The sequence below is a fragment of the Pipistrellus hanaki genome (assembly GCF_964339955.1).
Source record: "Pipistrellus hanaki genome assembly, chromosome: 2".
Classification (NCBI taxonomy): Eukaryota; Metazoa; Chordata; class Mammalia; order Chiroptera; family Vespertilionidae; genus Pipistrellus; species Pipistrellus hanaki.
In genome coordinates, this window is record NC_140504.1 from 116,871,213 (window position 1) to 116,892,896 (window position 21,684).

At 41.5% G+C, this 21,684-nt stretch overlaps 1 protein-coding gene across 8 annotated transcripts in view; it reads left to right on the plus strand.

Annotated features, from left to right (window-relative positions):
- RREB1 (ras responsive element binding protein 1) overlaps nucleotides 1-21,684 on the plus strand; it is a 142,311-nt gene that overhangs the window by 31,699 nt on the left and 88,928 nt on the right. Inside the window, exon 1 of one of the 8 annotated variants that reach the window (XM_084875595.1) lies at nucleotides 13,851-13,953. The exons of the other annotated variants lie outside the window; for them this stretch is intronic. The gene's annotated coding sequence lies outside the window, so the exon portion shown is untranslated. Of the gene's footprint in view, nucleotides 1-13,850; nucleotides 13,954-21,684 lie in introns of those variants that run through there. 8 annotated transcript variants of the gene reach the window in all.

A 21,684-nucleotide genomic window follows, 5' to 3' on the forward strand; every position in this document is an offset into this window, starting at 1 on the left:
TTGTATTGAAGTTAGAAAATTTGTTTTTTTCTGGGTCATTATATTTCCTTCTTTTTAAACGTTATACACAATATCTTTGTCTTCTAATATAGTCCTCAGTTTGGAATTTAAAGGAGAAGCTATCATCATCAAACTCTCAGCGTGGTTTTCTTGAGTATTTGGGTATCGTTTCCAAAAATGATACCATTAAAGTTAAAAATTTTACTTCTATTTTGTTTCTCTCACATATACATTCTTGAGCTCTGTAATCATATATGGTGTCCCAAAAAAAATGTATACACATTTTAACAGCTGATAACTTAATTTTCAGTTCTTTTTAGGTTTAACTGATTTGAAATAATGGGTGAAGCCAGCCTAAGCTTTGAACAAAGAATATTTATCCCAAAGTGCCACTAGACATTTTTTTTTGGGGGGGGGGGGTAATATAAAGATAAAGTTTATGGCACAAAAGTGGTAACAGTTGATGAATTGAGGACACACAAATACATAACAAAATGATTATTGATGTTGGCAGTTTCATTGCTTTGTGTTAGCAGTGCCTGGACCAGAGCAGTCATCCGTTTGAAACAGGAATTGACAAAAAATATTACTCATTTTTGTAGACTCTTTTAAATTTTGAAAATAAATACTGACTTTATAATCATTTAAAGTGTGTATACATTTTGGGGGGACACCTGTCTACGTTACATATACATACCTTGACAGTATTCCTTCTATTGATAATTGTATTTTAGTTAAAAGGGTGCATTAACATAGTTTTCTGCTGTGTTTTACATATTCAACAACTGGGCCAAATGGTTGGTTCTAACTGCTTTTAGGCCTTCTTTGTTCTGGCTAGGGAGACAAATTTGTGTTAAAACAGCAGTAAACATCCTACAGCAACCAGCGCTACAACCTCAGTGTCCTGGAGCTTCCAAAAAGGAAACAATCATTTGCTGAAAATGAAGAAACTTTCTGTAGTTGAATTTTAAGGTAGATATTTAGGCTTCAAAGAATATTTGTTGTCTTTCATAGATTATGGAGGTGCCTTGGATTGCGTTTACATTTAAAAAATATATATATTTTATTGATTTTGTACAGAGAGGAAGGGAGAGAGATAGAGAGTTAGAAACATCGATGAGAGACAGTCATCGATCAGCTCCCTCTTGCACATCCTCTACCCGGGATATGCCTGAAACCAAGGTACATGCCCTTGACTGGAATCGAACCTGGGACCCTTCAGTTCCCAAGCCGATGCTCTATCCATTGAGCCAAACTGGTTTCGGCACGTTTACATTTTGTTAAAATTCAGACATACTAACATGTTTAAGGAAAAAAAAGTGCAACCTTTTGTGAGGTTCATGCTTTCCTCTTCACCTGTAAGGAGTAAGTCTCGCACTGCCTGAAGAGTCCTGAAGGTCCGCGGAAGCCTGAGCAGTTACAAGCAGGTTCAGGCGAGAGGGAGCCCAGGTGCTACTGACTCCAGAGCAGGTTTCTCACTCATGAGGCTGCTCTTAACTTGCAGAGGGCCGTTCCCATGTGCAGCCTGCGTTTTCATGCTCAGTTTGATCTGTACCATAAGCTGGGTAAACTCTCATGGGACATTCTCCCTTTACGTTGTTCCTTGGCTGCTCTTTTCCTGTGATTAATATGTGTGTTGCTTAAAATGGCAACTGAAACATCACCAGGTATTTTCACCAGGTAGAAACTGCTTTTCCTGTGTCAAAACAACCAGTGTGGCTTAGTTGATGCGTTTGTTGCTAAGCAGGTAGATTTCTGGTCTGCAGGCTGTCTATTAACCCTATAAATGCCTAATGCCAGGCAAAAAAAAAAATAAGAAGAAAAATCATTGACCTTATGCTTCCTTCTTACATAGTGGTTTGCTCAAATGCATGAAAACTGGGTCTGGCACAGCCTGTCTTCCACTTACCTATGTGGGAGGACCTAACCTCACTTTATGTATATTCAAGGGGAGGAGGAGAGTGAGGAGTTGGAGAGGGCTGGGAAGTTGATATTATCCAGCAAGATGATAGCACTAAAAGCTTGTAGTGAAGGTCTCACACTGTAGGATAAAAATTAAGGGTTTGGGACTAGTCAGAAATGTGTTTAGCCTTTTTCTTTGGGACCTTTCACTACAAGTCTGCCTCAAATTGCAGTATGGCTGTGGGAAAAGAAGAGGAAAGAAAGGAGTTGCTGTTTGCATCCATTTGCCAGAAAGGAGTTAACAGAACATACCACAGAACAGGTTGGGCAAGACTGTTTAAGCCAGTGATGAAGCCTGCTCCCCCCCCCCCCCCCCTCCTGTCTGTCTCTGTCTCTCTCCTCTCTGTCTTCCTCTCTCCCTCTCCTTCTCCTTCCTCCTCTGTTCCCCCTTTCCTCTCCAGGACTTAAAGCATCTTCAGATTATACCCTTCCCCCCTTACAGGCCCCCCCTCCCCCACCTCCCCCCACACACGTCACCACCGCCCACCTCTGTCTAGCTTTCCTTCTCCAGAGCAGAACATTTGATGTGATGAAAATGCTTTGTGCTGATGAGGAGGAGCCTGTGTGAGAGGCCTCAGCTTTGCCAGCTGTTTCTCCAGAAATGGATGGCGTGCTAGTCCATCCCTTCATCAAGTAACATAGGCCCCATTCAGCGGACATTCTTCAGTGCTCAGTTGTGCTTCTGTGGGCCCATGGGGTGGATGCCCTGTGAGGGGAGTGGGAGGTGGAGAGGGCAGGAGGGAGGTTGGATGGAGAGTGGAGGGCAGTGTGTGTGGTGTTGGGGGGCGGCCCCTGTTCTCCATGAGTCAGTAAGTCAGGAGACGTTGCTTTTTGAAGCATCTGAAGTTAGCTTGGACTTAGGGGATGTTTGTGGCCTTAAATGCGGAGAAACAGAGCTCTTGACAAGCCAGGTCTGGTCTCATGGAAGTTCTGCGTGGTGTTTGTGCCGAGTCCCCGCGTAAACAGCCCATATATAGGCTCGCCTCGGCTCACTATAGCACAGGGCGCAGGGAGCCTCTCCCAGTGACAGACTGTCCGGGACTCGGCAGCAGCCCCAGCTATTTCTGTTGTGGCTTCCTTCTCTTTCCTGGAAGGAGGGGGAGGGGGCTCTTGCCATCTTCACAGTGTCTGATTCTAGTGTGTCTGGCACTCTGAAAACTAATGCAACTGTATTGTCACGTGAGGAGAAACTAAATTCTCCTTGTACATCTGTTTTAGAATAAAAACCTTGTTTTTCTTAGTATTTTTAACACCACACACGTTTTCTGTTTTATGGTCCCTAGTCTTAAGCTGTTTTTTTGTTTTGTTTTTGGAGCATCTTTTCACACTGTGAGGGTGAGCTCTCCCCTGTAAGGTTCATTATTGGCACCGGCAGAGAAGTTGCTTTAGTGTTGCCCTCCCCCCTCCCGACCACTGTTTCCTCCCAGATCTCCACGGGCGTCCTGCCTTTACAACGCTGCACCCTCGGATTGCCAGGCAGAGCGTGCAGCTCTCCGCAGGACTGGCTCTGGCCGTTTTCCACTTGGCCGGCTGGGTCTGTGGAGCGGGGAGGACGCAGTAATAAGAAATACAGTTGTTTTTTCCTTGGAATACCTAAGGATAAGCACTCAGCTCCTTGGAGTGAGCCTTGTGGTTCAGATAAGACTTCTTCCTCTTCCTCCTCTTCTCTTTCCCTTCCTTCCCCCCCCCCCCCCCCCTCCCTCCAAAGGCTATGCCTTTCTTCTCAGGCCAAAGGTATATTGTGATAACCTTTGACGAAAAGGTGATCTGCAGTGCTGGGATATCTGGATATTATGTAGAGACAAGATAGGCACTTTCTTTGCCTTGTTTTCTTTCTTTGGCCTCATCAGCGTGAATTATATCTGACTGTGTGACAGTTAATTGTACCATCCTTCCCATTTCTTAAGCTGTTAAGCCCCTTCTGTCTGCCTCCATCAGGCCTCTTTGTTTGAGAAGTTCCTAATGCAGTAGAACAAAGTGACAGTTTTCTTACTTGCTGAAGTCTCTAAAGCACATTGATTATGTTCTTTATCATCTCTTTTTTAGAACTTTATTCCTTCAACTCATTTGAGTTGTTTCAAGTAGTACAAGTGACTGATAAATTAAAACTTCCTCAAAAACATCAGTGATTCCAGAAAAAAAAAAATGATTTTTTTTTTTTTTAAGGCTATGTTTGTTTATTTCAAAGTATTAATGAGGCCTGGCGGAAAATTTGAGAGTATGACACTGGGCCCTGACCTGTATGGCTAAGTCATTAGAGCATCAGCCAATGCACTGAAGGGTTGAGGGTTCAATTCCTGATCAAGGGCATTATCTGGGTTGTAGATTCGATCCCACCCACTCCCCCACCCCCCCAGCTGTGCAACCAATCAATGTGTGTGTCTCACATGAAGTTTCTGTCTCCCTGTCCCTCTCTTCCCCTCCTCCTCCTTCCTCCCCTCTCCTCTCCCCTTCCACTCCTTCTAAAAATCAGTAAATCAGTGGAAAAAAATATCCTCAGGTGAGAATAAAAAATAAAGCAAGCAAGCAAAAAACCAAAAAAGAGTACAACATTGGATACTGCCAGACTACCAATTGCTAGTATGGAAATAGCAATTAATTGGTATTTGATGGACTCCAAAGTAATACAACACTTATGTGGTGGTCACTTATCTGACATTCTTGGGTCCAGAATATTCATTATGTGAGTCAGAGAGAGCCAGCAGGAGATGAGGGTTTATGCAGAATAAAGCTTTCAGAAGCCTTGATTCATGATGATCTTTTAGGTCCACACACTAGCACTATTTATTCTTACTTTAGATATGGCCATGGCCATGACCACCTGGTTTCTCCCATGTTCAGCAACAATAAGTTAGAGTCCAAAGCTGGTGGTTAGAGGTGGATAAAAGCCATGAGAAGGAGATACGCTGATAGCAACAAGAAAGGGCTTCAGGGGATGAAGCCCAAATGCTAGCAGTATGGCTGGTTACCATTGGAGGAAACTGGGTCAAGTGAACAGAGGAGCCCTCTCTGTTATTTCTTACAACTGCCTGTGTTCTCAATAAAAATTCCAGTTTGGCTCAGCAGATAGAGCATCACCTCGTGGACTTGAAGGGTCTCAGGTTCAGTTCTGGTCATGGCACGTACCTCTGTGGTGCAGGCTCCATTCCCAGCCCTGGTCAGGGGCTCATGCAGGAGGCAACCAATCGATGCTGTGTCTCTCTCACATCGATGCTTCTCTCTCTTTCTCCCCCTCCCTTCCACTCTCTCTCTCTCTCAAAAAAAAAAAAAAAAAAAAAAAAGAGTCACTGTTCAAAATATCCTTGGGTGAGGATTAACAACAACAAAAAAAGCATGGTCCACTAAGGCCTATGGGATAGAACAGTGGCTGGCAAACCTCAGCTCTCGAGCCACATGTGGCTCTTTGGCCCCTTGAGTGTTTTAATGCCACTTTTTCAAAATAGACTCGCATGACTTCTGCACATGGGCCACGAAGTTTCAACCGCATTGTACATGCGGAGCCACACTCAAGGGGCCAAAGAGCCGCATGTGGCTTCCGAGCCGCGGTTTGCCGACCACTGGGATAGAGGCAGAACTGAAGCAGGAGGGATATTTACCCTAGTTTCCGAAGGCACCTTGTGTAATAGTTGTTCATTGCCATGATCCTGAGTCACTGCCCAAAAAGCTTAGATTAATCATACATTGATTCACGATGCTCTGCTTGAGGAGAGGGGGACGTTTGAAAGATACTTTAGAATGATTTACACCCAGGAGTTTTATATGGAAAATTAAGTTCTGAATACTTACCTCTACAATGCCCCTCAGTGATGTGTAACTGCCCTATCAATTAACATGAAGAGTTAAGATGAACCCTCCAATGTGTTCAGGTAGACACTAAATGTATTTTAAAAACCCAGATTTGCAGGAAAAGGAAGTGATTCATTAACAGATTCAAATGATGTCCCAATTATTGTTATCTGTATTCCTAATGTGAGTATTTTCATATTTTAAACTAAAATAATATACAAAGTGTAATGAATTTTAAATAGCAAGAGATAGAGAAGACCCTCCCCTCAGTCTGCTGGGGCCCAGAGAAGCCTGGGAAACGCGGTCTCTATAGGAAAAAAGAGTTCTGAGCTTAAAGGAAGCTTCCGAGAACTTAAATATCTAAACAAGCCATCATGACCAATGGAAGGAAGGAATGGTGGTGTTTCCCTCATTCCTACTGTAAGCTTATTCTAAGAACCATAGAACTTAGAGCTGGGAGGGATTTAGTAGTCTCTTGGTCTGTTTTTCTGAATTTGCACTCATTTACTCAATATTTTCCCATAATTCGCATCTGTGTTCAGAATCAAACATGTCACCTGGAGTTGTGTCCATGTGGCTTTTCATATGTTCGCTTGGCAGAGTTTATTATATTTGTCATTTATTTGTTCATTTTATTCTCAGTAGCTCCATGGAGCTAACTACAGCACTTCGTGGTAGGACACCAAAATCTTTCTCCATATTATTAAGTATTTTGGATATTTTCATATGGTTGAAAACTCCCCAGGGTAGCTAATATTTTTAAGCATTTTGTTTTTAATCTGCTTCAGTATGGAACATTGCTAGCCCTATTTTAATCATACCTATAGATGCATTTTATTTACATATTAGCTTATAATAGTATTAAATTTAAGTCTTTTTGTGCTTTTAGATTTGCTGTAATTCGTAGTTAACATATGAATAAGGCTGGTATAAACTTTTCTGCTCCTAATCAAATACCTTTTTCTTTTTTTTTCTTTTTTTTTTTTAACTAGGAGAAATGGTTCCCATTGAAAAATATAAATTAGTTTTGAATTTTGGTCTCCTGACTGTCCATGGAAACTGTACCTCCTGATTGCCATACCGAAGAGGGAAAGCACTTATGATTAGACATTTGTGCCTCTGGCAGGGAAGGGAAATGTATGTGAATTGCATGTAAGAAATAGGCGTTTGTTATCTGGGTGTTAGACACTCACAGCAGATGGAAAAGTCATAAAAACCATTACTTCCTAGGTGGTGAGCAGATCTTTGCCATGACTTTTTGGGTGGGGACAGGGCAGAGGGCTTGCAGGAGGAATGGGGCAGAGGTGACGAGCTTGTGCCTCGTTCTGTAGGTAACTTGTGAAGCCACCTGCAACTCCTTGCTCTGGTTCAGTGTGAGATGATGTGCTTCCAGCATCCGCTGGGTAGGCCGGCCTCAAGGACAACTGGAGCTGGAGGTGCGAGGAAGGGGGAGGTGAGGGCATGACATCCATCCAGGCAAGGATTTGAACAGCTGCTGGCTGCCTGGAGAGGAGCCTCCACGAATCACAGGCACAGAGTGCTCATCTGTGGCTGGAGGCCGAGCACGAAGAAGGAAGGGAGCATGTTTTCAGTGAATACTTTGATGGCCCAGGAGCATGTGAAAGGCATGACAGAAATGTGTTGGCCAGTTGTTAGTATCTCAGTTCATAACGTGCGTTGTTTGTTTTAGTTAAAAGCCTTCCCCTTCACATAATGCTAATCTTTTATTGAAAGTAAATGCTGACAGTCTGCTTCAAAATCTTACTAAAATGGCTTTTACTGGACTTTGTGTTATTTATTGGGGTGCAGGATTGAGAACTAAAGAGAAGAGCTTGATCAATTGATTTAAGGCTATTGGAGGATTGAAATGTTACTTGATTGTTGATCTTATCCAGGATTTCGATATGGTAAGGGAAAGTAGACAATGCTTGCTTTTATAAAAGGGATTTCAGTAGTCATATGATCTGCACACCAGCCCCCCAGAGCGGTCTCTGCTGAGGAGTCTGTGGACAGGAGGAACGTCAGGATTCATGGGATGTGCTGGTTTGGGAGTCAGTCAAGAGTTTGTTTTCCTCATGGTTCCTCATGGTCTTAGGTCTGCATGAAAGTTGCACATCAAGGGACATGACATCTGTATAGCCTACGATTGATTTGGGTGCAAGTTGGAGGAGGCAGTGGTAGTGGGAGCAGCTCTGTTGATGGGCCACTGCAGTTCCCTGTGAGCCTGGGAGAGGTGGCAGGGCCTGCGGGGCTGGCCCGGGGATAGAGAAAACCATCTTGTTAAGTTCCCAAAGTAATTCCCAACATGTGGACAATATGTAGAAGTCTGCAACCACAAACCTCTTAGGGCAATAAATAAATAAATGAAAGGGTCTTTTGGCTAAATAAAGCATAATGTTTATGAACTTCCAGGAATTTACTTATAGCTTGATTCATTATGAACATGACTATGGGAGAATTAAACGGAAGAAGTTAGACTGCAAAAATCATATGAGATCACTTTTATATGGCTTTCATTTTCTTTTTTTAAATATTTTAAATATTTTCTATTGATTTCAGAGAGGAAGGGAGAGGGAGAGAGAGAAACATCAATGATGAGAGAGAATCATTGATCCGCTGCCTCCTGCATGCCTCCTACTGGGGATGGAGCCCACAACCTGGGCATGTGCCCTTGACCAGAATCGAACCTGAGACCCTTCAGTCCTCAGGCCGACACTCTATCCACTGGGCCAAACCAGCCAGGGATGGCTTTCATTTTCTAAGTGTGGATGTTCCTATTATGCTTCTTGAAGAGCTGATTTGAGGATACATCATGAGCGTTGTAAAATCAACTTGCTAGATATAGGAAGTTTTCAGGGGTTTTACTGTAGAGTACTAGCAAGATGTGATGTTGAATTGGTTTTGTTTGTTTTTTTACCTCTGTGATTATTAATATATCCACCAATGATCTGATTGCACATTTTATTCCTGTTATCTCTAGTAGCTCCTTGATGAAATGTAAAGAGGTAACTGTTTGAAGGTACACGTGGAGATTATTGGTCTCCTTAACCTGTTAACCGGGGAATTCCCTTTTTTTTTTTATTGATTTTTTTACAGAGAGGAAGGGAGAGAGAGAGAGAGCTAGAAACGTCGATGATAGAGAAACATCAACCAGCTGCCTCTTGCACACCCCCTACTGGGGATGTGCCCGCAACCAAGGTACATGCCCCTGACCCGAATCGAACCTGGGACCTTTCAGTCCGCAGACCGACACTCCACCACTGAGCCAAACCAGTTTCGGCGGAATTCCCTTTTTAATTACGCAACATATAACGGGCGCGTACTCTTTCACTAGGACATGTCAGTACGTCACGCCCGGAGGATGTAATTTCATATTATTATTTTTTTAAATTTATACTTAAAATAAATGAAAAGACTATGAAATATATATTTTTTCGTTTATTTATATATAAAGCAGAAAGGAAAATACAAAATTACAAACAAATAGAAAAGAATACCAACAAAAAAATGGAAACATCGAATTAAAAAGTTATAAATTTTACAAACAATTATAAAGATTACAAAAAATATATATATTTTATTTTGATACACAATAAGAAATATAAAAAAGTTAACAATTACAGAACAATAAACAAAAGCACACAAATAAAATAAAAATATTGAGTTAAAAAAATTAAAATATAGATGTAAAAATTCAAAACTCAACTTCCATGTTATATATTTTAAAACAATTGTTGATACATAGTGCTACCTTACAATCCAGACACCAGTATGTAGATTCTTTCCTAACACCTTTTTTGTAGCAAACTCGGCATTTCCTGGATTTAGTTTTTCCTATATCGCTTTTCATTTGTTCTGGAAAATGCCTTTCAACTAAGCGTGATGGTTTAGATGTAGAGCTGCTTGTTGATGTCTTTGGGTAGGTTTTCACTATGTTGTTATCTACCAATTTCTCTGCACACTCTATCAAAAAGTGTAATCGATCCAAATGACCTTTATGTTTTTTGTATATAATATATGCATTGAAGCAGCACATATCAATTAATCGTAGAAAAAAAATTTTATAAATTTTTTTTACCCTATTACAGGCAGCCGTGTAGGCCACCATAACTCCATCTCCCAAGTCTACGCCGCCCATATTCTTGTTATAATCCAGGACAACATTCGGTTTTTCTTGCCTTCTTCCTCTCTTTTCAATCATTGTCTTTTTGTCATTATAAATAGAACTGAGCATCAGTACGTCTTTTTTATGCTTCCATTTTAAAACCATAAGTTTGTCTTTGAATCTTATTATATGTTCATTTTTCTGTAATTTTTTTGTTTTTATTTCACTGGGGATTCCGACTCTGTTTATCCTCATTGTTCCAACAATGTCTGTATTGTTTTGACACAAGAGTTCAGCCAAATGAATTGACGTATAGAAATTATCTAAGTAAATCCTATACCCTTTATTCAGTAAGTCTTGTGTTAACTCCAAAACAATTCTTGTTGAACACGTCCACCACTCTCACTAGCGAAATTATACTGATTCCCTCCGTGTCTTAAATTCATGTCCAGACATGTATGGATGACTAATATCTTTGTTGTTTGGAAATATACGTCCCGCCCATTTCAGGGCGCAACATATATTTCAAGGATGTATTCATATGTCCTACCCGTACCCGATATTGTTTACGTTTGACATATTTATACGTCCAGCTCAGTTAACAGGTCAATGTCCTAAAGGTAGTGTTTCATATGACTTTCAAAGTTTCAGGTTTTCATTTTTAAAATGACATTTTCAAGTCTCCTAAAAGAAATGAAGGAAAAAAAAAAATCCCCCCACCAAAGAAACTCAACAGTTGCTGAATATTATAGAAATTCAGCTTTTAGCGTTGGGGCATTTTTATTATTTTCGACTCTGCCTACAGCTGAGTTATAATGTGTGACTAACTGCATTACATGAGTATTTACCTTTTTTCTTTTTGGCCACAATGGAAGTACCTAAAGAGATGGAATGTGACACACCCAGGGAATGAGACACTCAAGGGGCCTAAGAACTTGAGAAGGGGAAGGCCAGAAGTAGCGGGATCCCTCACATCAACACTGAGCTTTGCCGGTGCTAATTGGGGAGCGGAGAGCCATGAGCTCCCTTGAAGATGGGTTTGACAGTGTGTGCATGCACTCAGTGCACATGGTGTTCTCCCGCCCTTCGGAGGGAGCGTAGGGAGAATTTCTCGCCTGTGAGATGAGCTGTAGATCCCGCTCAGCTAAAGCCGTCCTCAGTGAGGGCCTGCAAAGAGAGGCTGTTCTGCTCTATAGACCAGGACGGGCCCTCTGTGATTCCAGTACATGTTTTTAAATTCGCTCCTTAATTCTTTTAATTTCGTATTTCATAAATTTCCTAGTTTAAGTTGTTGAGTTGTTCTAGATTATATTTTGTTTTGGCTGTGTGTGTGTGTAGCGGGGGTAATTTTTGTGAGAAGAAAATCTTTTATACACATGGCCAGGAAGGTAAATTGCAAACTTTTCCTAGGCTGCCTAGAAATTATTACATGTTTTAAAGAGCAGTTTTGTGGTTAAATGGTGATATTTTTACCTTATAGAGACCACCTCCCATTTGGGCAAAATACGTTATCAGTTTGACATGATTTAGTGAATCAAGTGCGACCCTTTTTTCTCTGGGCAGCCTGAGAGTCAGGGAGCGCAGGGGTGCATGAGTGCCCGTATGCTTTTTCATGGAGCTCTTGATCTGGATCCTTCAGTGTATTTACTTTTCACATTTTCAATACTTCTTAGCATATTTAGCTTTCTAAATTACTGGCAACTGTTACATAATCATGTTGCAGTAAAGAATTTTTATATTTGGTTGGAAACGACCCTAAATAGGAGGGGCCAGGAGTGAGGAGAAAGGGAGTGAAATGAAGGGGAGACATCTGTAACACTTCCAACAATAAAGATAATTTTTAAAAAATACATAATCTATTTTGATGATTTGAAGTGAATGAGAATAGGGTAGAGATCCTAGCTAACTGATTTTAACCTCACATATATGTTTGGAAGGTGGGACTAATAAGACTGATGTGGAGGTTCTTTATGATAGGAATTGTTTTAGTTGGGTTAAGCGCTATGTGGAGCATCAACCCAACTTAAAAATCTCAGTGACTCAATGGTATCAAATGCCATTGCTTGTTTATATGCAATTCACTACAGGTTCAGCAGCTCTCCAGTATAGCTCCCTTCCAAACTGTGGCCCAAGGATCCAGCTGCTGTCATCTGGCTTTGAGGTCACCACAGTAAGGAAAGGATAGCGGGTCACATGTAAGCTTTTAAAAGCTTCAGACTGGGAATGATATACATTTCTTTGCTCATAGCTGATTGGCCAGAACTTGTCATGTGGTCTGCCACATGCAGAGGTGTAGGGATGTTAGGCATTATGGAGGAACACATGGATATTCTCTGAGCAGTTAACCTCGTTCAGGCATATTGCCACTCTGATTTTATCTCCCTAAGGCTCACTGGGCACATAAATAAACTAGGTAAGGCCTAGGCCTGAAACATAGAACATAAGGAGTTAACTCTTCCATACAGCAGTGGTTCTCAAAGTTTGATCTCTAGACCAGCATCCCCTGGGAACTTGTGATACAGATTCATAAGCCCCACCCTCAACCTTCCTCTCATGTACACATAAATAAAATTTACTAAAATTCCGTGGCACACTAAAAATTATATTTTTTGCCAATCTGACAAAAATAGATAAAATTTTGATTCATGCACACTGGATGCTTATTGTTGGTTGGCTGTCTTTTTTCTTCTTCTTCTTTTTAAATTTGATAATCAAAGAGAAAAGAAGTCAGTGCCCCTGACTAAATAGTCCAGTATTGCTTGTTTTAAAAATTCTTGCAGCACTCATGTGCCACGGCACACCGGTTGAAAATCACTAGATGAATGGAATGTCTTTATCACCTGTTGAACTGATAATTAGGGAATCAACCCTGCACTTGCTAGTGTATTTGTGTAATAAACACAAGTTTAGGTATAAGCACATATGCAATAATAGTAAGCACTTTGGGGGTTTGTACTTTATGTCCCAGACTGTATTTAAGCATTTTGCAGGGTTAACTTGTTTCTCACAGCAACCATATGTTGTAGGTATTATCATTGTCTCCATTTTACAGATGAGAAAATTGAGGCAGAAAGCAGTTCCATAATTGTCTGAATGGTGCTACAAGGTCAGGCTATTTACCATAGAAGGCAAGCGGAAGAGGCAAGATTTGAACCTGGGAAACTGGCTCCCAAATCCACTGTCCTAGTTCGCGTGCTAAGCTTAGGGTAGAAACCTACCAGGCCTTGCAGTGGTTTTTCACTTTTTTTTGAATGGAGACCATTTCAGAATTAGCAGGAAGTGTGTTGTGTCGGTGGCAGTTCGCATTACAAGCTCATCTCCCCCCGCCACCCCACCAGCTTCATTCGTTGGTGGTTTATGTGGGTGGGAGCGGAGGGGGTAACAGTGTTGGCCAATCCTGAGGATGGATGGCGAGGCAACAGTTGCCCAGTCATTTAAAACTGAACAGTAAATAGAATGGGGTTGTTAGGGTAGGGCGCAGTTGCTAGTGGGAAGTGTTTTTCTCAGTGAGGTAGTTCAGTCACATCAGAAAAACATTTTCTTCATTTAGCCTTTGTGTGAGCTTCAGGCTTATGAGAGAAACATGTTCTCATAAGCTTCTCTTTTTATTCTTCTCAGATCTTTCATTTCCCATCATCATCTGTCCTCTCTGAGATGCGCATCTGAGGCCTGATTCCATGAGGTGCTCTGAAGAAGGTTTTAACTTTTTATGAGCAGGACTTGAGTTTAATAAAGAAAATGTGTTTTTACTTCCAAGAAAATGGATAAAAGGGTTCTTCCTCTTCCATTTGGGAAAGTCAGGTAGAGTTAGATGTGATCTAATCTTTAGAATTTTGAACTAATTGAATTGAAAAGTATCTTCCAAATGACATTGAGAACTACTTTTCGAGCAGTTGTTTTTCCTTGCATCCTTTAAAAATTCTTAATTATTAACTGCATTTTCTTTCTCACAGGTGGGTCTGTTATGTGTTGCTGTTTAGGTGTACTTTGCTGGCCCATGTATTCATTCCCTGGCCTTCTTTGTCGCTTGTGCTCAGCAGACTAGAACTGAGACAGCTTCTTGGCAGCTCTGCCCAAGACGGTACCAGCTTTGACTCTAGGTAAAGGATAAAGATAGCATCACCCCTTTCGGTTTTCATTTTGGCCGGGAACAGCTGCTATGCTTTGTATAGTTATGAACATAACATTTCATTCCAGAGTTGCTGAAATTTTTTAGTTTTCTGCAAGCCAGTGCTTAACTTGTTAACCGAGCGGGACCTATAAATACGTCAAACGTAAACAATATCGGGAACGGGTAGGACCTATGAATATGTCCTTGAAATATATGTTGTGCCCTGAGAGGGACGGTATATGTTTTTTGTAATCTTTATAATTGTTTGTAAAATTTATAATTTTTTAATTCGATGTTTCCATTTTTTTGTTGGTATTCTTTCCTATTTGTTTGTAATTTTGTATTTTCCTTTGTGCTTTATATATAAATAAATAAAAAATATATATATTTCATTTATTTTAATTAAGTATAAATAAAAAAATAATAATAATATGAAATTACGCCCTCCGGGTGTGACGTACTGACACGTCCTAGTGAAAGAGTATGCCCCCGTTACAGGTTGCATAATTAAAAAGGTAACTCCCCGGTTAACAGGTTAACCATGGGGTTTTAAACTTGGAGTCTAGAATTTGCCTTTGAGAAACAGTTGCTTGTCTAGGAGTTTAGTAATTTACGAGCACAGAGATGGTGGAGGAGAAAGGTGAAGGTTATTTGTCTGTGTTGTTTTGAAGATCCAGTTTCTTCCTTTCCTTTCCCTCATCACTTCCTTTCCCATAATCTCATACAATGGTTTAATTTACTTAGGTACTTTAATAGAGGTGTAGATAATTGAAGTAAATCTTGAGTCAGATCTAAACAAAAGAAGAAAGAACTGACCTAAAAAAGAGCAACTGAACTTACACTAATTGAGTCACCGAGCCCTGAGCACAAATTTGCCAGACCAGCATGGGCTGGGAACCCTGGGCCGGAGGAGGGCTGTGCGTTTTTAAGAACTCCTGTGAGTCCTGGGTGGTGTCCCAGTGGCACTCTGCACTGAGCTGCATCTGGGTTAGAGGTACAGAGTTCAGCCTGAAAACAAAGCGAAAGCCATTTTGGGTTGGGTATTTGGGAAACATTTTGAAACCTGGTGCCCTTGGTATTTGTAGAGAGAATGTTTATTGTTTACCGTTTATGAGAGCACTTGTTTACTGTTTATGAGAGCAGCTAAATATGTAAATTGGGCATCTGTTGGAAGAAACATAACAGGCTTGCCTTAAATAGCAGGAATAAAAGATGCAGCCATTTGAAATCACATAGTTTTCCTCCCTTCTCTTTAGCCAGCCAGCCAGAGTAGGAAACGGATAACAGACTCACTCCGAGTAGGAGGAGAGGGTTCCAGAAGGCAGCAGGTCTCAAAATGTTCCAGAAACATTTTGAGACCTGCTGCCCTGAGGTCGTTTTTGTTCCAGAATACCTTGAGACCATGTGGCTGTAATGCCCCCTCTGTTCACCCTCATCATCCCTGGCCCCAGGGAGGCCTTATTATCACTGACTACCCCTGTCCCGCTGCCAGCTCCCCTGTGGTCCTGTGCTCCTTATACCATCAGTTCCCTTTTCTCCTCCTACTCACAGCATTTGACCTGCTGCCTACTTTCATGAGATTACTAATCAATACAATAGTTGAGTGTCTACTGTGTGCTTAAGATTAAGACCATTTAACCATGAGCTTCCTTGAGCACTCCTCCAGGTGTCTTTACTCTCCTGTGTCAGCCCCCTTCATTGCTAATGCGTTCACATTTATTTGGACACTGCACTTTCTCCTCCTTCCTGGGGATCTCATTCCTACTGGCCTTCTTGCTGTCTCAGTAGCTTAAAATGGGTGTTCCTCATCTCCCTTCCTGCCCTCTTATCTCCGAATGTCAGCTCACCTAGCTCAGGCCTCAGCTCTCTGTGGTCAGTCCCACATGTACTCAGTATCTCCGATTTTTCACCAATATGCTAATCCCATAGTACCAAGACCTTCCCTTCTGAGTCCTCTCCTTTTCTTCACTTTACAAGTGTCTATAAAAGAATTTCTCCCACCCTCCTTAGCAGTCATCTTTCTAGTGTCCCAGGAAATCTAGCCTGTGTCCAAAGCAACTTACTACTTAGCTCCCTCCTGCTTTTTCAGGTCCGAGAAGTTCTTTGAAAGATGTTCAGGCTTACCTTTTTCTATCTATTCCCTTTATTCCCATTTTACTCGGTTTTCCTCCTCTTGCACTCCAATACCATGTTCAAACAGGTTTTCTTAGAATCTGACATCGTTTCTCCCCACTGCCCCAGTTCCCCATAATGCGTGTCCTCCCTCTGCCCTCTGTAATCAGGACCTGGCTTCTGGTGGCCCTGACTGGGTTTCGTCTCCTTCCACCTGATAGATACCCTTAACTCACACAGGCCAGCGGGGGGCTTTCGACTCAGTTAGTATTGCATGGATGGATAGCACAGTTCTCTTATTCTGGCTTTCCTTTTCTCTCTCAGTTAGGTGGTGAGCTCCTGGACCCCTCTAGAAGTACATCAATAGTTACTAATTGAGATAACTGACAGATGTATTTTTATCATCAAGAAAATTTGAGAGCCTTAAATAGAATATTTTTCCCAAAAAAGGGAGATATTTCAGGGCCCACTTGTTTATTTTTTCCATAAAGGCTTTTTTTTTTTTTGGTTTGTTTTCACCTCAAAGGACACATGAGAAAACAAGGACAGAGCCATCCCCTCACCCAGGCACCTTTTAATCAGTCACTTTTTCCACTCTCCTCATTGTGATTCTTAAATTTTATAGTTAATATAATCTCTTTTATAGACAATTGGTTTTATTCATGCATTGCAACTTAAGAACTGTTGGGTACATAGGAGACTCAATTTTAATTCTTGGCTCCTATTTAAAAGGCTCACTAACACCCCTATTACTTTTTGTTAATTGCAAAACAAACATCCTCCACAAGACCACACACTATTCTGGGACCCCTTTGAAATTCCCAGGAATTGTGTGCTTGGGCCACATTTACACCTGTAGATGGATTCACAGGAAACCTCCTCTGTGCCTTTGATGGCCTAGAGATGGTGACTGAACATGCATTCAGAAAGTTTTAAACTAATAGTATCAAGAAACTAAATTCCTGGGATAACGAGGAGTAGAACAAAACCACGGAAGCACAGTGGCATCAATGGGATCCCAAGGATTCCCCTCCCCCCTTTCTTTCTGTAGGATGAGTTCTAGTCTAGAATTATAACTGTTTGTAGCAGGAATTGGGAGATTGTTTAAAGGATTGATTTCACTAACTTTTATTTGAGTTATTGCCATGTATGTGTCAGATACTATTTAAGGTGAATTACATGGTTGATCTCATCTTAACAAGAAAAAGGAAGATTTGAAAGTCTGATCAAATTTATGGACTCTCTTTCTCCCAAAAAAATGAATACCACATAAATTTTACAGTTTCAAGGGTATGAATCTCATACTTGTTTATCGAACCTGAAGATATTGCCCCTAATAAATAGTCCACAAGAGGCTCATATTTACGGGATGAACTAATAAGCAAGTGCCAGGCGCTGTCTATAACTAGATATAAATTGGAGGAGAAAGGGAGGAGAGCAGTCTCATATCTTTTTGTTGTTGTTAAACTCACCTGACGATATTTCACCATTGATTTTTAGAGAGTGGAAGGGAGGGGGAGAGTCAGAGAGAGAGAGAGAGAGAGAGAGAGAGAGAGAGAGAGAGAGAGAGAGAGAGAAGCCTGGACTGGTTGCCTCCCACACGTGCCCTGACCCAGGACCAAGAATCAAGCCTCTAGGATTGAGCCTCCAACCCAGGTACATGCCCTTGACTGGAATCAAACCCGGGATCCTTCAGTCCCCAGGCCAAAGTTCTATCCACTGAGCCAAACCAGCTAGAGCTAGTTTGATATCTTAAGAAGGAATTCAGCTTGATTATTTTCTTTCTTGTATATTTTGTTAAATAATTTTAAATTACAAAAATCAAATGTACAGTGACATTAAATTACTTTTATTTTTTTGAAAATCACCATATTCCAATGACACATCTTTCACTTCAGGTTGCATTTTTCAGACTTTACTCATTTATTATCAGGACATAGAATGCTTAAATGCACTCAATTGCTTTTTAAACTTGATCTTTTTCTCATGTTTTCATACATTGACCTTCACATTTGAGGTGGGACCAGGCCTGAGCAGGATTGGGGTAGATGGGCGGGGTGGTGATGACTCATCTGGGAGAAGTCAGTCTGGTTCAGGAGCTGCCCCTCTGTTGTTGGTTTCAAGGGTTGTTTCCCTTTATGCACTGAAACTCTGATAAACACCTGGAAGAATGAAGAACCTTAGCAAAGTAAGTTGCTCCTGGGATCAGCCTATGATCCCCTCCCCTGCCTGCAGGTAAAATCCTACTGGGCTATCTTTGTTTCTGCCTTAGGGCTTAAAAGTCCCAAGGACCAAGCCCAACGAGGATTGCGATCTTGTAATCCAAGTCGCTGGAGAGAGAAAAACTACGATAAATGCTGTGCTGTCCAGTACAACAGCAAAACAGCTCCTGACCACGTGTAGTTATTTAAGTTAAACTTAAATAAAAATTTAAAATTTAGTTCCTTAGTCACATTCACCTTATTTTTAAGTGCTGACTGGTCATGTGAGGCCAGCAGCTACCATATTGGGCAGCATGTACAGAGGATGTTTTCATGTTATAGGACTTCCAACTGGACAGCTTTGCTCCAGAACATATAATTTCCAGCTCAGTGTCTAACATGTTAGTTTTATGTAGTACGCTCTTTGAAAGAGGACAGATTTTGTTCTTGTTTTATATTTGGTAAAATTTTTTGTAGACTTTAACAAGTTTAGGCTTTTTAAACACTTTCCCCCATGTGAGCTGCTTAGGGTCAATTTTCATTAGCAGTTTTCATGGTTTGACGATGGTACGTATGTTCATAGGGCTGGCTACATGTGTTACGTATTTGTAATCACAAGTGTTTCGTCTTCCTGGGCCTGGGATCCCCCTGGCCCTCCTTTCCCATCTCTACCAGGACCTTCTTTTCCCATCTGCTCCTTCTGTCTATGGACATCCTTAGGTTTTCTTTTCAACAGAACTGTCTCCATACCTGTTCGTTCCTGCTGTATTCTCTCTCTGCATCCCTGTTCACTGCCTTGCCACTCATTCTGTTGGGAATGCAGGAAGCCCAGCATCTCTCTGGCCCTCATTTCTCAGAGCCAGGTTGGTCCCTTGGTGAAATTTTCTGGACCCCTGTACTCCTTATGTCTGTCCCTTATATGGTATTGCAGCAGCTTCCTAACCGGTGTGTGGCTCTCTAGTCGTCCATCTTCTAAACTGCTGCTCAGAGTTTTTAAAAATATGTTTGTGATTATTTTACTCTGAGGTTTAAAAAAATAAGTGTGGGACCCTTCAGTGGGTTTCTATGGCCACAGGATATAAAGTTTATCCTGTGAGATGGAACCTTGACCTCTGCATAATTTTACCAGCCCATCTTTGCCATTTCCCGCATTCCACCCTCCCTCCTTTCACACATGACTGGTATAGTTTGGTCTCCCAAAGTCTTTGTTTTCATGGGTCAGAAACCTAAGGCAGAACTTTTACAGTTAGACATGGGATTGCTGCTGCTTCTCCCCACCCACCCCCACCCCCGCCAATAAGCACATTAAAACAGTCTCCACCATCTACTTTGTCATCTCATTTTAAAAGGGCATTTTAACCTTAAAAAACTAATAAGAATTCAGCATTGTGAGAATCTCAATGAATTTTTTCATTTCACCTGACAAGAGGGAAAATGGACATTTAGGAGTTGATGTTTTTGCGACACTGTGACACTGTGCTCTATCCAGATGTACCTCTTGAGTCTCCGGACCTCTTCTGCATGCATTTCCTTCTAACCGGGATACCCCGTCCTCTGAAAGCGGGATCTTTCCTTCAAGCTCAGGTTTGCCTTGGCCCACTGCGGCGATGTCCAGCTGTGTGCCACAAGAACTTCTGAGACACGCAGTGCCTGACTAGCAGGGGCACTGACCTCTTTTCCCTCAGATTGCCAAATAAAAAAATGACAGCGGCCAACACAACAATAGCTGTCCCGTGTGAATGAACCAAAATTATACATCTTTTTTGTCAAATTCGCCAAAAAAAAATATTTTTTGGTTTGCTGCAGAATGTTAGTAGTTTATGTGTGCCATGAGATGAAAAAGGTTGAAAATCACTGTCCTGTTGCCCTCATGTTTAATGGCTTTCCTTTGGGGAGCCTTGCAGTCCTTAGTTGGACTCAGAGTTCATTTCGCTTGGATTGGAATTTAGCTCTTTGTGTCAGGTCTCTTTGTCTCCCCAGTTGAGGGTCAGCCTTTGAGATACCGGCTCTGTCATTCAGCCCTTGGTAGTTCCAACATCTGAGACAACGGACTATGTCCAAGGAAGATCATCATCCTCTTTCAGGTCTTCACATAGATACCAGATCTTGCCCTATGTCAAGGGTACAAAAATGGTATAGAACATCTTAAGCAACTATTTTTAACCCCTCGCAGAGAGTACACGTTGTTCTGCGCGCTCTCCTAGGCTTTGGTGAGAGCACACTGAACGCAGCAGGATGGCCCTGGACCTCAAGATGCAGGAAACTAGAGAGACCCATTTCTGAAATGAAACCGGTTTGGTATCCGAAGCCACAGAAATGATAAGTATAAAAAGCTGTGCAAGTTTTAAGGCCTACCAACTTTGACGGATAAATGTGTTCCTTTGTTTTCTCTTTCTACAAGCTAAAAAATGTAACAGAGCATTTGCCTAATCTGAATAATACTTGACTATAAACTTGGATTGAACAGAATATATGAGTAGCACAGTTCTTTCGAAATGTCTTATGTAGGGTAGGCAGAACCAGAATTACTTTCTATATCTGTCTTCCAAACTCTCACCCCATTAAACGAACCTTGGGAAGTAGGGTCCAAAAAAAAGCCTTCATCACAATTAGTAGTTTCTGTGGGTAAAGCCTTGCAAGGATTCCTGCCTGGGCCAGAGCACAGCATTAGGGTTAACTACAAGGAGCAAAAATACACTAAGGGTTTTTCCTTACATCCTGCAAACAGCATTTTCACCGTGTCCAGGTAGCAAATTGTTGTAATATCTGTTAGATCTTCTTTTCTCCCTTAGGAAAATTCTGTTTCCAGATTGGGAACATTCCAGGATGTCACTGGTCTTTAATAGAGTTATGGAAAAGTGTCAGTTACAATTCCAAATCTCTGAAGCAACCAGGGCCACTCTCGAGTTGCATTTTGAATTCTGCGTTTTGCTTGTGGGGCTGGCAGAGTATGAGTTGGGTTTGTGGGAACATGTGCTGGGTGTAGTGGACTGCTTTTTCTTTCCAGAGTTGTGATGAAGCATCTTAAAGGGCTTTGAAAGTGTCCTCAGGCACATTTAGTGAGCACGGTAGATGCCGTTGTTTCGCAAGTTTTCTACTTTCTTTGTCTGTACAGGTTGTTCCTGACTTCATGGCTGGGAGGAAACTGAGGATGTTGAAGAGTGCTTGCTGTTTGGCCAGTGAGGCTGAACCGGTTAGCTGGCTCCCGTTCTCAGATGAGCCAGTGACAGGGCCAAGTCCTGTGGCTATAGGAGAGGGGCCACACAGAATGCAACGTTCTAAGTTTTGCATGGAGACAGTGTGGCTGCTCTGGGCTCTGAGCACCCTTTGTTATACTCCATTATCTAGCATCATTTAAAAAAGAGAGATCCTAAAAATATCGGCTGTTTTTTGTTTTTGTTTCTTTC